At 43.4% G+C, this 17407-nt stretch overlaps 1 long non-coding RNA gene across 2 annotated transcripts in view; it reads left to right on the plus strand.

Annotated features, from left to right (window-relative positions):
* The window catches only part of LOC124003532, a 36315-nt gene that overhangs the window by 10712 nt on the left and 8196 nt on the right, over positions 1–17407 (plus strand). Inside the window, exon 1 of one of the 2 annotated variants that reach the window (XR_006833240.1) lies at positions 10649–10709. The exons of the other annotated variant lie outside the window; for it this stretch is intronic. This is a non-coding gene — a long non-coding RNA (uncharacterized LOC124003532). Of the gene's footprint in view, positions 1–10648; positions 10710–17407 lie in introns of those variants that run through there. 2 annotated transcript variants of the gene reach the window in all.

Below are 17407 nucleotides of genomic sequence, written 5' to 3' on the forward strand. Positions count from 1 at the left end.
GTGTGTGTGTGTGTGTGTGTGTGTGTGTGTGTGTGTGTGTGTGTGTGTGTGTGTGTGTGTGTGTGTGTGTGGCTCTGCGGTTGAGGGATGACATGGGTGGGGTGTAATATCATCTTTTTGAAGATGTCTTACTGTCAGGCTGGGACACCATCAGTGGGACACTATCAGTACACCACATTTTTTGGGCTGCACAATTTCTCCTTCCTCCCCCAACCTATGAACGCATGCATTTTCCTCTTCTAAGGACATAAACATGGTCAAATGGTGATTAAAAGACCTAAAACCATTATCCCTGGCTTCTAACCCTACTGTCTCTCTCACACTCTCATTATGCACTTGTTGTATTGTGTTCCTTGGTGTGACAAACTTTGCTAGTGGCATGCAAGGAAATATAATGTTCATCTCGACATTGTCCCATTCGGCCCTGTATGGTTGACATAGACTCTAGACTATAGAGAAGCAAGGTCAGTAGAGTTCAAGGTCAGGGGGAAGGGTGTGACGAGTTAAGGTCAGTGTACAGCAGGGAGGGTTGTTAGTCTGTACTACTTTTTAGGAACAGGGTGATTCAGTAATGTCTTCTACAGTTGATATGTTGATTATCAGAGTTATATTGTATTACCATGGCATAAAACTGAGAGGATCCTTTTTTTGAGATCATAGCAGCATCTTCTATTACAGGGATGAAATTAGGCGATTTTCATCCCTCTAGATTTGACACACACACACACACACACACACACACACACACACACACACACACACACACACACACACACACACACACACACACACACACACACACACACACACACACACACACACACACACACACACACACACACACACACACACATAATATATATATATATTTATTTTTTTTCTTTAACAATTTTAATAAATTGGCAGAAATATATAACCTGTTTACGCTTTGTCATTATGTGGTATTTTGTGTAGAACAAAATAATTGAAACCATTTTAGAATAAGGCTGTAACGTAACAAAATGTGGAAAAAGGTCAAGGGGTCTGAATACTTTCCAAATGCACTGTATATACACTGCATTGCTATTGCTTGCTGTTTGGGGTTTTAGGCTGGGTTTCTGTACAGCACTTTGAGATATCAGCTGATGTACGAAGGGCTATATAAATACATTTGATTTGATTTGAATATGTGGAATGTGGATCCCAGGTGTCACAAATCAATAAATATTACTAAGGGAATATACAGTATACAGTGGATTTTGCTGAACACGTGGGACTCCTAACATGTTTTATTGTGCTTGATAGAATGATAATACTAGAGGCCTACCATTCAGTTCTGGATTTAATCCCCTGGGCACTAGGAGTATAAGAAAGTTAAAGGGGCCGTATGGTATGCGTGGGGATTCATGGTGTCTGCCAACTCATTTATCACTAGACTCTCAGTCAGAAAGGGGAGATCGGATTCCAGAGGTTTCTATGGCCTGGCTAAAAATACGCTCACCCGAGGGTTTCCACACACCCACACACACATGCACACGCATGCAGACCGACACTCTGTCAGGCCAGAACAGAAATACGGGCGGAGTCACACGTATTAGGGATTGAATGTGGTCATAGGACAATCACGGGACAGACACAGGACTCTTCACTAACCCAAGATGAGAAATGTTGTCCGGTAAGCCAGGGGAAGTGCATCAGGTGTCCACACCTGGCCTTGGGGACTGGGTGCAGAGAGGAGAGTGGCATTGGGAACGAGAGAAAAACACACACACACACACACACACACACACACACACACACACACACACACACACACACACACACACACACACACACACACACACACACACACACACACACACACTCATCCCCCTTGTAAGAGTTCATTTTGGCTGTTTCTGGTAAATGAGTAGAAATGATGGTGGTGTTTCTGTATGTGTGTGCATGAGAGACAGAGAGAATGAAAGAGATAATGAAATAAAGAGAGGGGGCAAGCGAGAGGGTGAGGTACAGGAGCCCCCCGCTGAGCGCCAAACAGCTTCAGAGTTATTTACAGATCAGTCCATCAACAAATGGCAGGTGCAGCATCCTCACAAACAGGCCTATTGGCTTTCCTCTCCCTGGAATGCTGAAATATCCTCTCCAGCTAGCGCTCTGTGGATTATGTCTCAGTAACTCACTCAGTAACTCTCATACATTGCGCTTGCGTCTGTTGTAGGCCATCCACTCACACATATACCACTCACACATATACTTGTATACATACTTGTATACATATATGTATACAAGTATACATACTTGTTCAATCCACTTCAATCAGTGTGGAGACGAAGGGGATGAGACCGGTTAAAGGAAGATTTTAAACCTCGAGACAATTGAGACATCGATTGGGTTCAGTTGAAGTCAGAAGTTTACATGCACCTTAGCCAAATACATTTAACTCAGTTTTTCAAAATTCCTGAAATTTAATCCTAGTAATAATTCCCAGTTGTAGGTCAGTTAGGATCACCACTTTATTTTAAGAATGTGAAATGTTAGAATAAGGAGTGATTTTATTTCAGCTTTTATTTCATTCATCACATTCCCAGTGGATCAGAAGTTTACATACTCTATTAGTATTTGGTAGCATTGCCTTTAACTTGTTTAACTTGGGTCAAATGTTTCGGGTAGCCTTCCACAAGCTTCCCACAATAAATTGGGTGAATTATGGCCCATTCCTCCTGACAGAGCTGGTGTAATTGAGTCAGGTTTGTAGGCCTCCTTGCTCGCACACTTTTTCAGTTCTGCCCGCAAATTCTCTAAGGGATTGAGGTCAGGGCTTTGTGATGGCCACTCCAATACCTTGACTTTGTTGTCCTTAAGCCATTTTGCCACAACTTTGGAAGTATGCTTGGGGTCATTGTCCATTTGGAAGACCCATTTGCGATTAAGCTTTAACTTCCTGGCTGATGTCTTGAGATGTTGCTTCAATATATCCACATCATTGTCCCTCCTCGTGATGCCATCTATTTTGTGAAGTGCACCAGTCATTCCTGCAGCAAAGCACCCCCACAACATGATGCTGCCACCCCCGTGTTTCACGGTTGGGATGGTGTTCTTCGGCTTGCAAGCCTCTCCCTTTTTCCTCCAAACACAACGATGGGCATAATGGCCAAACAGTTCTATTTTTGTTTCATCAAACCAGAGGACATTTCTCCAAAAAAGTATGATCTTTGTCCCCATGTGCAGTTGCAAACCGTAGTCTGGCTTTTTTATGGCGGTTTTGGAGCAGTGGCTTCTTCCTTGCTGAGCGGCCTTTTAGGTTATGTCGCTATAGGACTCGTTTTACTGTGGATATAGATACTTTTGTACTGGTTTACTCCAGCATCTTCACAAGGTCTTTTGCTGCTGTTCTATGATTGATTTGCACTTGAGAACGTGTCTCCTTCCTGAGCTGTATGACAGCCGCGTAGTCCCATGGTGTTTATACCTGCATACTATTCTTTGTACAGATGAACGTGGTGCCTTCAGGCGTTTGGAAATTGCTCCCAAAGATGAACCAGGCTTGTGGAGGTCTCCAATTCTTTCTGAGGTTCTTGGCTGATTTTATCTTGATGATGTCATGCAAAATGTTTGAAGGTAGGCCTTGAAATACATCCACAGGTACACCTCCAATTGACTCAAATGATGTCCAATTAGCCTATCAGAAGCTTCTAAAGCCATGACATAATTTTCTCGAATTTTCCAAGCTGTTTAAGGGCACAGTCAACTTTGTGTATGTAAACTTCTGGCCCAGTGTAATTATGATTAAGTGAAATAATCTGTCTGTAAACAATTGTTTGAAAAATGGCTTGTGTCATGCACAAAGTAGATAACCGACTCGTCAAAACTATAGTTTGTTAACAAGAAATGTGTGGAGTGGTAGATAAACGAGTTTTAATGACTCCAACCTAAGTGTATGTAATCTTCCGACTTCAACTGTATGTGTGCCATTCAGAGGGTGAATGGGTAAGCCTGTTTTACTTTTACACAAAATAACAGTGTTGGAATATATGTGTTCATCTAAGGACACCCATGGCTGCACATTTCAATGATGTACTTTCAGCTTCATATAGGGCTTGATAGAATACCTGACATACATATACAGCATCCTTATTCTGTGCATGCTCCTTCAGATTCAAGACATATAACAGTTGGTAGCCGTCTGGGTCTTTTCCTCAGTCGTTAAAGTATCTGTTGAGAATTATTGAATGTCAGTCTATATTGACCACTTTAGACATTGACCAAGACACATTTAGATTTTGGTTTCCAATTGCAAAAAGCAAAATTGGAGTAATCAAATGACACATTCAAGTGGCACATTCAATGCCGCCTTGCACACTCTTACCTGCATCTACTGTAGCTGATCTAGGGTGTAATCATTAGTCAAACAGTTGCAAACGAGAGTCTCTATTGGACAAGTTCAGTCACGTTTATCCCCGTTTTGTTACATTTGGTTCCATTTTTTTTTTTTTTAAGTCACCAAAATCGGCGGAATAAATACAGCCATTGTCACACGGAAACACAGTTTACTTTTATAGCAACCACATACAAAAGCATGACCATTTTGCTCGTTGTACAATTCCTTCTCGCATCTACGCTCTCTCCTCCTCTCGCCTTTTCCCTTTGCCTTTGGACTTCAGTGCACAACACATCAGCTGTCTGTGACCAGGTGAAAAAAACATGAATTGTCACCATATTAGCTAATATCATAGTCAACATAGCTACTAGAACTAACGCATCAGTGAACCCTCTACAATCATGCGATACAGTGTACAGTCAGGAAGCAGTTTAGCAGTTACACCGGCAGGCCCCAGTGGCGAAACCAAAAGCTTGGAAGAGTTCCAGGAAGAGCATCGCTCTCTGAGACGGGTGTTTGAATAGGCTAAACCAGCTAGCTGCATTTGCTAGCTAAGTGGAAGTGAAAAAATGCAACAAAATATAGTTGGGTAGCTCTCTTGCTTCTCCTTCAATTTTTAAGAAATTAATATTGTCTTCTCTTTGAGTCAACAACTCACCACATTTTATGCACTAGCTAGCTGTAGCTAATGCTTTCATTACTAGATTCATTATCTGATCCTTTGGTTGGGTGGAGAACATTTCAGTTTATGCTGCAAGAGCTCTGATAGGGTGGAGGATGTCCTCCGGAAGATGTCATAGTTACTGTGTAAGTCTATGGAAGTGGGTGAGAACTATGCGCCTCCTAGGTTTTGTATTGTAGTGAGTGTACCCAGAGGAAGACAGAAATTAGCTGTCCTCCTACTACACCATGGTGCTACCCAACATAGTGCTGTTGAGGCTACTTTAGACCTTGATTGCAAAGCAGTGTGTTTTAATCAATTATTTGGGGGCGTGAATATATTTAGTGTAGTTTTATCTAAAAATTCACTGAGGAGGATGGTCCTCCTCTGAGGAGCCTCCACTGGCAGTAGACTAATGTGGCATTCACATGCTCTTCGGAGCTTCCTATTTCCTCATGATGGAAATACAACATTGTTTCATTCATGTGCTTTTTCGTTAGAACAATTCTTCAACCTTAATAAGCTAGCTAACGTTGCTTATAATAAAGTTATCCCACTGGGCACAAACTGGTTGAATCTATGTTGTTTCAACATAATTTATCAACGTATTGTGACACGTAATCTACATGGAAAATACATTGGATCAATGTAAACTGTTGTTTTGAGGGTGAAATTTCAACCACAAGATTGTTACCATTGTAGCCAATTTTGAACATTGACAACCCTTGTTTAAAATATGTTGAATTTGTACCTTTAAAAAAAAAACATCCGATCTTCAACGATATATTCCACTATCACGTTTTTTTTTTACTATAGACTGAGCAGTACCTCCTACTGGAGAGTTGACGTTCAGCTATTTTATTTGGTCTCCCATACAGGGTTTTAACCAAGCCCTGCTTAGCTTTTATATTTGTCACTTACTACTACCAATGTGCTATGGTGAGCATCATTACTGACTGCAAAGTCATTCCAATGGGTAGGTTTAACAGAGCAAATGAAATGTAATATTTAGACCTAAATAGCATTTGAAAAGTCATAAACAGCTATTGTTTCAATTCAACCCAGGGTTCAACTAAAATTTAAACGACACATAAGCCTAGGGTTTCAAGCTTTTGTTTATTTAAAATGTAATCTTCAAGTTAATCATTAATACTTTGGATTCACGTCTCCATATATCAATTATTAATTTGTAGACAAACTGGATATTGAATTGTGTTTGGTTGTCAACGCAACCAAATAACAACATTTGAAGGAGATGTATCTTCTGCTTGGATAGTTCCGTCTGTGCCACTGACTAAGTCTGGCTTTAATTCCTGTTTGTCTACAAATGAATAATTGATATGGTGAATCCAACATATAAAATATTAATTTGTAGACATACTGGAATTTGTTGACATCAAACAATATTCAATATCACACTTGAAATACAGTAAATAGCCTATCGACAAGTTAACAAATAAAAAAAGTTAACAAAAAGATTCACGTCTCCAATTAAATAAAAGTTAAGGAATGGGATTAAACAAGTGGCTCAGATGAACTACCTGCATGATCAATTATCAATCAGTGTAGGCCGTCATTGTAAATAAGAATTTGTTCTTAACCCACTTGCCTCGTTACATTAAGGTAAAACAAAACAAACAATTCAATAATATTTTAATCTAATACAGTAAATACCCTAAAGTTAAGGCTATCCTATAAACTGATGAAACCGTATTTATTCAACCTTAAGATGAGTAACACATCCATGGCCAAATTTTGAGGTTAGCCTACTGTAACTATATATTTCTTCTTATGCATTTGGAAAGTGTTCAGAACCCCTTTTTCCAATTTTGTTACGTTACAGCCTTATTCTAACATTGATTAAATATTTTTTTCCTCTATCAATCTACACACAATACCCCATAATGACAATTTAAAAATAGGTTTTAGACATTTCTGCAAATGTATTAAAAACAGAAATACCATATTTACATAAGTATTCAGATCCTTTGCTATGAGACTCAAAATTGAGCTCTGGTTGATCCTGTTTCCATTGATCATCCTTGAGATGATGTTTCTACAACTTGATTGGAATCCACCTGTGGTAAATTCAATTTATTGGACATGATTTGGAAAGGCACACACCTGTCTATATAAGGTCCCACAGTTGACCGTGCATGTCAGAGAAAAATCCAAGCCATGAGGTCGAAGGAATTGTCCGTAGAGCTCCGAGACAGGATTGTGTCAAGGCACAGATCTGGGGAAGGGTACCAAAAAAAAATTCTGCAGCATTGAAGGTCCCCAAGAACACAGTGGCCTCGATCATTCTTAAATGGAAGAAGTTTTGAACCACCAAGACTCTTCCTAGAACTGTCTGCCCGACCAAACTGAGAAATCGGGGGAGAAGGACCTTGGTTAGGGAGGTGACCTGATGGTCACACTGACAGAGCTCAAGAGTTCCTCTGTGGAGATGGGATAACCTTCCAGAAGGACAACCAACTCTGCAGCACTCCACCAATCAGGCCTTTATGGTAGAGTGGCCAAACAGAAGCCACTCTTCAGGAAAAGGCACATGACTGCCCGCTTGGATTTTGCCAAAAGGCATTTAAAGGACTCTGACCATGAGAAACAAGATTCTCTGCTCTGATGACACCAAGATTGGTCTCATTCACCTGAATGGCAAGCGTAACGTCTGGAGGAAACCCGGCACCATCCCTACAGTGAAGCATGGTGGTGGCAGCATCATGCATGTTGGGATGTTTTTCAGCTACAGGGACTCGGAGACTAGTCAGGATTGAGGGGAAGACCAACAGAGCAAAGTAGAGAGATTATTGATGAAAACCTGCTCCAGAGCGCTCAGGACCTCAGACTGGGGTGAATGTTCACCTTCCAACAGGTCAATGACTTTAAGCACACCGCCAAGACAATGCAGGAGTGGCTTCGGGACAAGTCTCTGAATGTCCTTGAGTGGCCCAGCCAGAGCCCAGACTTGAACCCGATCAAGAGACTTAAAAATAAAAACCCGACAGAGCTTGAGATGATCTGCAGAGAAGAATGGGAGAAACCCCCCAAATACATTTGCGCCAAGCTTGTAGCATCATCCTCGAGAAGACTCATAGCTGTAATTACTGCCAAAGGTGCTTCAACAAAGTACTGATTAAGGGGTCTGAATGCTTATGTAAATGTAATATTTTAGTTTTTTGTTGTTAATAAGTGATAGCACATTACATTGTTGTATACAAAATATATGACGTTGTATTCCCATTTTGACTTTGTCGTGCCTTTAAATGGTTGAAAGCGCAGATAGCACATTTAGATGACAACTAAAAGTCAGACATTGTTTTTCCATTGGAATTTTGTTGCACTTTTAAATGGTTGAAAGCATAGTGATAACACATTAGGAATTCAACAAACTTCTGGCTGGCTTTTTGACTCGGTGAATAAAGGTTTAAATCTCATTGATCAACATTTCAACCAAATATTACCCAAATTTCCACATTGAAATGACGTGGTCTGCCCAGTGGGAACTAGCTTGCTTAACATTGATGGTCAAACTATGCTGAACAAAAATATAAATGCAACATGCAACAATTTCAAATATGTTACAGTTAATATAAGGACATCCGTCAATAGAAATACATTTTTTAGGTTCTAATCTATGGATTTCACATGACTGGGAATACAGATATACATATGTTGGTCACAGATACCTTTTAAAAAAGTACAGGCGTGGATCAGAAAACCATTCGGTATCTGGTATGAGAGAGTTGATCAGGCTGTTGATTGTGGCCTGTGGAATGTTGTCCCACTCCTCTTCAGTGACTGTGCAAAGTTGCTGGATATTGGCAGGAACTGGATGTCGATCCAGAGCATCCCAAACAGCTCAATGGCTGACATGTCTGGTGAGTATACAGGTCTTGGAAGAACTAGTGCATTTTCAGCTTCCAGGAATTGTGTACAGATCCTTGTAACATGGGGCCACGCATTATCATGCTGAAACATGAGGTGATGGCGGAGGATGAATTTAAACCGACATTGACATCACCAATCCGCTCGCCCACACAGTAACATGCACGTGGTCTGCGGTTGTGAGGCCGTTTGGACGCACTGTCAAATTCTATAAAATGATGTTGGAGGCAGCTTATATTAGAGAAATAACATGAAATTCTCTGGCAACAGCTCTGGTGGACATTCCTGCAGTCAGCATGCCATTAGCACACTCCCTCAAAGCTTGAGATATCTGTGGCGTTGTGTTGTGTGACAAAACTTCACATTTTAAAGAGGCTCTTTATTGTCCCCAGCACAAGGTGCACCTGTGTAATGATCATGCTGTTTAATCAGTTTCTTAATCTATCCACCTGCCCGATGTGGCATATTATCTTGGCAAAGGAGAAATGTTCACTAACAGGCATGTAAATAAATTTGTTCACAAAACCTGATAGAAATAAGCTTTTTGTACACATGGAAAATTGCTGGGATCTTTTATTTCAGCTTGTGAAACATGTGGCCAACACTTTATGTATTACGTTCATATTTTCATTCAGTGTAGTTACAGTTGAAGTCAAGTATACATACAACTTAGCCAAATACATTTAAACTCAGTTTTTCACAATTCCTGGCATTTAATCCCAGTAAGAATTCCCTGTTTTAGGTCAGTTAGGATCACCACTTTATTTTAAGAATGTGATATGTCAGAATAATAGTGGAGAGAATTATTTATTTAATCACATTCCCAGTGGGTCAGAAGTTAACATGCACTCAATTATTATTTGGTAGCATTGCCTTTAAATTGTTTAACTTGCATTAAATGTTTTGGGTAGCCTACCACAATCTTCCCACAATAAGTTGGGTGGATTTTGGTCCATTCCTCCTGACAGAGCTGGTGTAATTGAGTCAGGTTTGTAGGCCTCCTTGCTTGCACACACTTTTTCAGTTCTGCCCACAAATTTTCTATGAGATTGAGGTCAGGGCTTTGTGATGGCCACTCCAATACCTTGACTTTGTTGTCCTTAAGCCATTTTGCCATAACTTTGGAAGTATGCTTGGGGTCATTGTCCATTTGGAAGACCCCATTTGCGACCAAGCTTTAACTTCCTGACTGATGTCTTCAGATGTTGCTTCAAGATATCCACGTCATTTTCCTGCCTCATGATGCCATCTATTTTGTGAATTGCACCAGTCCCTCCTGCAGCAAAGTACCCCCACAACATGATGCTGCCACCCTGTGCTTCACGGTTGGGATGGTGTTCTTCGGCTTGCAAGCCTCATTATGCAAGCCTCATTATTATGGTCATTATGGCCAAACAGTACTATTTCATCAGACCAAAGGACATTTCTCCAAAAAGTACGATCTTTGTCCCCATGTGCAGTTGCAAACCATAGTCTGGCTGTTTTTATGGGGATTTTGGAGCAGTGGCTTCTTCCTTGCTGAGCGGCCTTTCAGTTTATGTCAATATAGGACTTGTTTTACTGTGGATACAGATACTTTTGTACCCATTTCCTCCAGCATCTTCACAAGGTCCTTTGCTGTTGTTCTGTGATTGATTTGCACTTTTCGCACCAAAGTACGTTCATCTCTAGGACTCCTTCCTGAGTGGTATGACGGCTGCGTGCTCCCATGATGTTTATACTTGCGTGCTATTGTTTTTACAGATGAACGTCATACTCGTCGCCAAACCCACTGGCTCCAGGTCATCTACAAGTCTTTGCTAGGTAAAGCCCTGCCTTCTCAGCTCACTGGTCACCAATAGCAGCACCCACCCGTAGCACACGCTCCAGAAGGTGTACCTCACTGGTCACCCCCAAAGCCAATTCTTCATTTGGCCACCTTTCCTTCCAGTTCTCTGCTGCCAATGACTGGAACAAACTGCAAAAATCACTGAAGCTGGAGACTCATATCTCCCTCACTAGCTTTAAGCACCAGCTGTCAGAGCAGTTCACAGATCACTGCACTTGTACATAGCCCATCTGTAAATAGCCCATCCAACTCCCTCATCCCCATACTGTATTTATTTATTTATCTTGCTCCTTTGCACCCCAGTATCTCTACTTGCACATCTACCATTCCAGTGTTTAATTGGTACATTGTAATTACTTCTCCACCATGGCCTATTTATTGCCTTACCTCCCTTATCCTACCTCATTTGCACACTGTATATATACTTTTTCTACTGTATTATTGACTGTATATTTGTTTATTCCATGCGTAACTCTGTTGTTGTATGTGTCGAACTGCTTTACTTTATCTTGGCCAGGTCGCAGTGTTAAATGAGAACTTGTACTCAACTAGCTTACCTGGTTAAATAAAGGTGAAATGAATAAATAAAAAAACAACAGAGTCCTGAGCACCAGGCAGTTAGCAAGTTTGGTATGCTATGAATGACCATCAGCAGCATCAGAGCTTGGGGAAGCCTAATTACAGTGACTAAATGGTCACTGTAACGAAGACGCAGGGAGTCAGGAAGTAGGTGCAGTCAGTGAAATTAATATGAACAAACAAGAGAGCAAATACAAGAACAAGAGTAGCATCTGATCATGAACACATGAACACCGAAACAAAAGAGGATGTAATCAGGGAAGTGATGAAGTCCAGGTGTGCCTGATGATGAGGCACAGGTGTGTGTAATGATGGTTGCCAGGTGTGCGTAAAGATGGTTTGCCAGGACCGGTGGTTAGTAGACTGGGAGTAGACATGACAGTGTCCACCCCCAACTAGCGGCTCCAGTTTCAGGACGACACTGGCCAGGAGGACGGCCCCGAGGGGGCCGGTGGGCAATGGTGGAAATCTCAGATGATGTTGGGATCATGAATTTTGTCCACAGGAACCCAACATGGCTCCTCTGGACCGTACCCCTCCCAGTACACCAGGTACTGGAGCCGACCAGGAGGGACATAGGCGGGGCTTCCCCTCAATGTCCAGCGGAGGTGGAGGGGTGTTGTGTGGGACGGCGTCTGCCAGGGTACCAGGAACCACTGGCCTGAGGGAAACGTGAAAAGACGGGGAAATCCAGTAGTTATTGGGGAGCTGTAATCGGTATGTTACATTGACCCTCCAGAGGACTTTGAATGGCCCAGCTTCTGGCAGGGAAGGCGGAGCGGGAGGTTCCTGGTGGAGAGCCAAACACGATCACCAAATTGGACCCCCACCTCAGTTAGGTTCCGTCTGATCCTTCTGGCGGCAGACAGCGCCTCCTATGCGTGCCAGAAACACTCGTCCACCGGAGGATCGTCAGTCTCGTTCGGGGTTCATTGAGCCAGGGTCGGCTGGTACCCCAGGATGCACTGGAAGGAAGACAGCCCGGTGGAGGAGTGGCGAAATTAATTCTGGGCGTACCCCGCACAGGGATGGAACCAGAAACACTCACCCTGCCAGTCCTGGCAGTGACTCCTAAGGAACCTTCCCAGCTCCTGGTTCATCCTCTCCACCTACCCGTTGGACTGAGGCCAGTACACGGAAATGAGGCTGACCGTGAACCTCCCCCCAGGTTCTCCATGAAGGCTTTCCATACCCGTGACTTGACTTGGGGGCCATGGTCGGAGACTATGTCTTCCAGAAGGCCATAGTGCTGGAAGACCTGCTGGAACAGTGCCTCAGCGACTTGGAGAGAGGTAGGGAGACCAGAGAGAGGGATGAATGGGCAGGATTTAGAGAATCTGTCCACAACAACCATAATAGTAGTGTAACCATCAGAAGAGGGGAGGTCAGTGATGAAATCAATGGACAGATGAGACCAAGGCCGCTGAGGCACGGGAAGGAGTTTCCCTGCTGGAGCGTGCTGGGGAGATTTGGTTTGGGCACATGCGGAGCAGGAGTTGACATAGCGAGCGACGTCCTGCTCCAAGGTTGGCCACCAGTACTTAGCGGAGCTGGATTGAATGGTGTGGGTGATACCTGGGCGTCCAGCGACAAGGGATGTGTGCCCAGGTCAACAGCTGTACCTTAACTCCGTGGAAACTTAAGTACACTCCGGAGGGAAGGTGGCAGATGCAGGTTCCTTCTACAGAGCCTGCCGGATGTCCACATCTACGTCCCAAAGCAGGGGGGCAATGATTCAGGAGGGCTGAATGATGGGCGCACTTAGGATAGGAACCACTCCCGAAATGTTTAGATGGGACAGGGCATCAGCCTTAATGTTCTTTGAACCTGGGCGGTATGTCCGAGTGAAGTTCAATCTAGTGAAGAAAAGGGCCCACCTTGCTTGGCGTGGGTTCAACCGCCTCGCTGTTCGTATGTACTCCAGGTTCCGATGGTCGTTGAGGATGAGAAATGAGTCCTTGGCGCCCTCCAGCCAGTGTTTCCACTCCTCTAGTGCTAACTTTACCGCCAGGAGCTCCCGGTTACCATTCTGCTGGAGACAGTTTTTAGTAAAGTAATTTGCACATGGATAACATTTGTGGGTTTCCTTGTCATTGTGACAGGACAGCCTTCACTTCTGAGGCATCCACCTCCGCTAATAAGGCCAGGGTAGGATTTGGGTGTTTCAGGAACAGGGCGGAGGTGAAATGACCCTTCAGTAGGTGGAAAGCCTCATCGGCTGTAGGACTCCACACCAACTTATGGGGGCCACCCTTGAGGCGAGTCGAGGTGATGGAGCTGAAGTTCTTAATGAAGCGGTGGTAGAACTTGGTATACCCCAAAAAACATTGTAGTCCCTTTATGGTGGTTGGGACTAGCCTGACTGCTTCAACCTTCCTTTCATCCATAACCACTCCCTGCGGGCTGATCCGGTATCCCAGGAAGGAGACATCAGCCTGATAGATCTGGCACTTCTCCGCCTTGACATACAGGTGGTTCTCCAGGTAGCGTTCCAGGACTACCCGGATGTGGGCGTTGTGTTCCTCCAAGGTGGCCGAATAGAACTGGATGTCGTCGATATACACAACCACCTGATGCCCAAGCATTTCCCGGAACACCTCGTTCACGAATGCCTGGAACACCAATGGAGCATTGGCTAATCCATAAGGCATCACCAAGTACTTGCACCTCCCGGATGCAAATAAGATTGTAGGCACTCGGCAGGTTTTGTTTAGTATAAAAACGGACCCCGCGGAGTTGTTTCGATGGCGGCCGGCACCAACGGGAGAGGGTAGCGGTACTTGGTGGTACGACGTTCCCGCAGAATGTTATCCATGCGCGTGGCCATCGCAATGAGTGCGTCCAAGGAGAGGGTGTCCTCTCGGCATGCAAACTCTGGACCTTTTTGCGCAATCCTCTACTGAATAAGGTGCGGAGTGCTGACTCATTCCATCCACTGGATGCTGCCACTGTACAGAAGGTGAGGACATACTCCGCAGTGGTCTGGCCTTCCTGCTGTAGTTGGACTAAGCGCTCAACCCCTTCACTGCCCTCCGGTGGATGATTTTAGACTTCTCTGAACTGAGTCCTCCCCTCCTCTCTCCCAAATGGTCGTAGCCCACTCCCAACGCCCACCCGCTCAGCAAGGAAATAACAGTGGCAACCTGGACCTCTTGTGGTGGGGGCTCCCATCTGATGAGTGAAATAAAGGAAGCACTGGAGGAGGAAGCCACGGCATTTGGATGGAGTCCCGTCATATTTGTCCGGGAGTGACAAACATGCATCGCTGACAGAGGCTGACTGCTGAATAGTCTGAAGTGTTGGCTCACTGAGTTGTCTCATGGTAGTGAATCCTCCACTTGTTGGAGGTGATGCCTTTTGAGGAAGTTCTAGACGTTGAAGAACGCGGAATGAAGACGCAGGGAGTCAGGAAGCAAGTGCAGTCGGTGAATTTAATCTGAACAAACAGAGCGAATACAAGTGCAAGAGTAGCGTCTGAACATGATCACAGAAACAATACTGCCTGATGGGTGATACAACGGCTTGCTAGATAAAGGGGAAGTAATCAGGGAGATGAAGTCCAGGTGTGCCTGATGAGGCGCACGTGTGCGTAATGATGGGTTGCCAGGACCGGTTGAGAGCCAGAGCGGGGGGCGGGAGTAGACGTGACAGTCACGTAGAATTTGACTGCCGTCATGACGGTGTGGCGGTAATATGGTCACCGTAACAGCCTTACTCGGAACTCAGAAATCTCAGACTTTCAGTGCATTCAAGACAACTGGGAACTCTGGAGAAATCTGTGCTCGGACTGGGAAAAATATTTTTGGACTGTTATCCAACTCGGAATTCCAACCTGAAAATGACACTTGGCAGTCATGGCCAGGCCAGAACGTACGACTCTGACCAAAACATCCACAATAAATGTTCAGAAGTAGTTTCTGTGGCTGTTGCAGTGTCGCTCTGTCGTTTACATTAAGGCAAAGCGTCGTGCTAAACCAGCAAAGTGTCTGGTTTTCAGTTCACTCTAAACCCCAGCTAAACTAAACAACACCATATGATTATGTGCGTGTTAACATTTCACTTCTAAAGGCCAGAAAACTGGCCACCAGTTTATGTCATTAGGGTGAACATATTTTACCCATTAGTAGTATGATATGTGAGTGAAATGTTAGTATGATACAGTATGGGTTGTCTGGGTGGAATGGAATAGTTATTGTCAGGTCAAACCTTAGGGGTTGATTTTAAATCACCATCGTTCCAGGATGACCTTATTTTACAGCTTTAACCCATCTTCAACTCATTTTGAAATTGGTTTACAGAACAAATAGCATAGTAAATAAGACTTGATCTATAGTTTAGGCTTGCCTATCAAAAACAATGGACAAATCCAGTACATCGATCCCCATTCAAATGATGAGTAACAAAGAAGTTTGGACTCCTTTACCTTTGTGTGGTTCCACTGGCTCGAACATGTTGTTCCACTGGCTCTGTTGGTTGTAGTTTGGTTCTTACATCACCAGAGGGGTCTGGATTTGATTTCCACATACAGTGCATTCGGAAAGTATTCCGACCCCGTGACTTTTTCCACATTTTGTTATGTTACAGCCTTATTCTAAAATGGATTGGATTGTTTTGTTTCCTCATCAATCTACACACAATAATGAACATTTTGTGGGGTATTTTGTGTAGATTGATGAGGAAGAAAGGAATTTAATCCATTTTAGTATAAGGCTTTAACGTAAGAAAATGTGGGAAAAGTCAAGTGGTCTGAGTACTTTCCGAATGCACTGTATACTGAATGAACTGTAAGTCACTCTGAATAACATTTACAGTATCTGTCCAAAGGTCAACATTCCCTTTACCGCTAGATACCACCATGTTCACTCCTGCAAATCTTATACTGGATAGGAGCGTCTGCCAAAATGACCAGATGCCAAGTGTATACTACATGTGTATACGACTGTATATTGACATACGCTGTATTCCTAATGAAAGTAGAGATGGTGTACAGAATAGTCCCTAGGTTATGCCTACTGGTCTCTGAAGATGTCTAGCCCCTGTCAACCCTGAATGGGGACTACACCCATATGTCCATCCACTCACTGTACCCATCAGATTGTGGGCAGCATGACTGGACTTTTTAATTGTAATACATGTCTCTGTGAGATTTTATATAGCCTCCCCTTCTTTTCTCCTCATGTCCCCATTTTCCACTCTGGCTGCCAACATTCAAATCCAGATGACTGGAGTGTGGTCTGAGATCGGATGTCCAGGGGAGTATTGGCTGAACACGGTTTCCAATTTCCCTGGGCTGTGATTGGCAAAGGATAGACTGCTGATCATGGGTGCTGTGCCAATGTTAACACATTTTGCACACCTCTCCCCTTGACAGCCCAATTTCAAAAAGCACCACAGTGGTAATAGCAAGTCTTGATAACAGCAACATATTGCTTGCTTTGATTTGTATTTATTATGGATCTCCATTAGCTGCTACAAAGTAGCTACTCTTCCTGGAGTCCAGCAAAATTAAGGCAATTCATACAATTTTAAAAACAACAATATATTCAGATTTCACAACACTACTCCACCACTACCACATATCTACAGTACAAAATCCATGTGTACATGTGTGTGTATAGTGCGCATGTTATCGTGTGTGTATATGCATGTGCCTGTGCCTGTGTGGCTTCACAGTCCCCTCTGTTCCATACGGTGCATTTTTAAAAAAAATCATATTTTACTGCTTGCATAAGTTACTTGATGTGAAATAGAGTTCCATGTAGTAATAACTCTATGTGGTAATGTGCGCCTCCCATAGTCTGGACTTGGGGACTGTGAAGAGACATCTTGTGGCATGTCTTGTGAGGTATGTATGGTTGTCCGAGCTGTGCGTCAGCAGTTCAAGCAGACAGCTCGGTGCTCACATGATCACATCTTGCCCTACTGTATGTCTGATCTTGATTATTCTGCTTTGTAGCCTCTTATCCAGCCAGGGGGTTGATACACAGTGGTAGTGGATGGAGTGAGTCATCTCCATTGTTCATATATTGAACTATATGTAACAAAAATATATGGACATATAAATAAATTGCCTGTTTTCATATATTTCGACATA

This window comes from Oncorhynchus gorbuscha, linkage group LG18 (assembly GCF_021184085.1).
Source record: "Oncorhynchus gorbuscha isolate QuinsamMale2020 ecotype Even-year linkage group LG18, OgorEven_v1.0, whole genome shotgun sequence".
Lineage (NCBI taxonomy): Eukaryota > Metazoa > Chordata > Actinopteri > Salmoniformes > Salmonidae > Oncorhynchus > Oncorhynchus gorbuscha.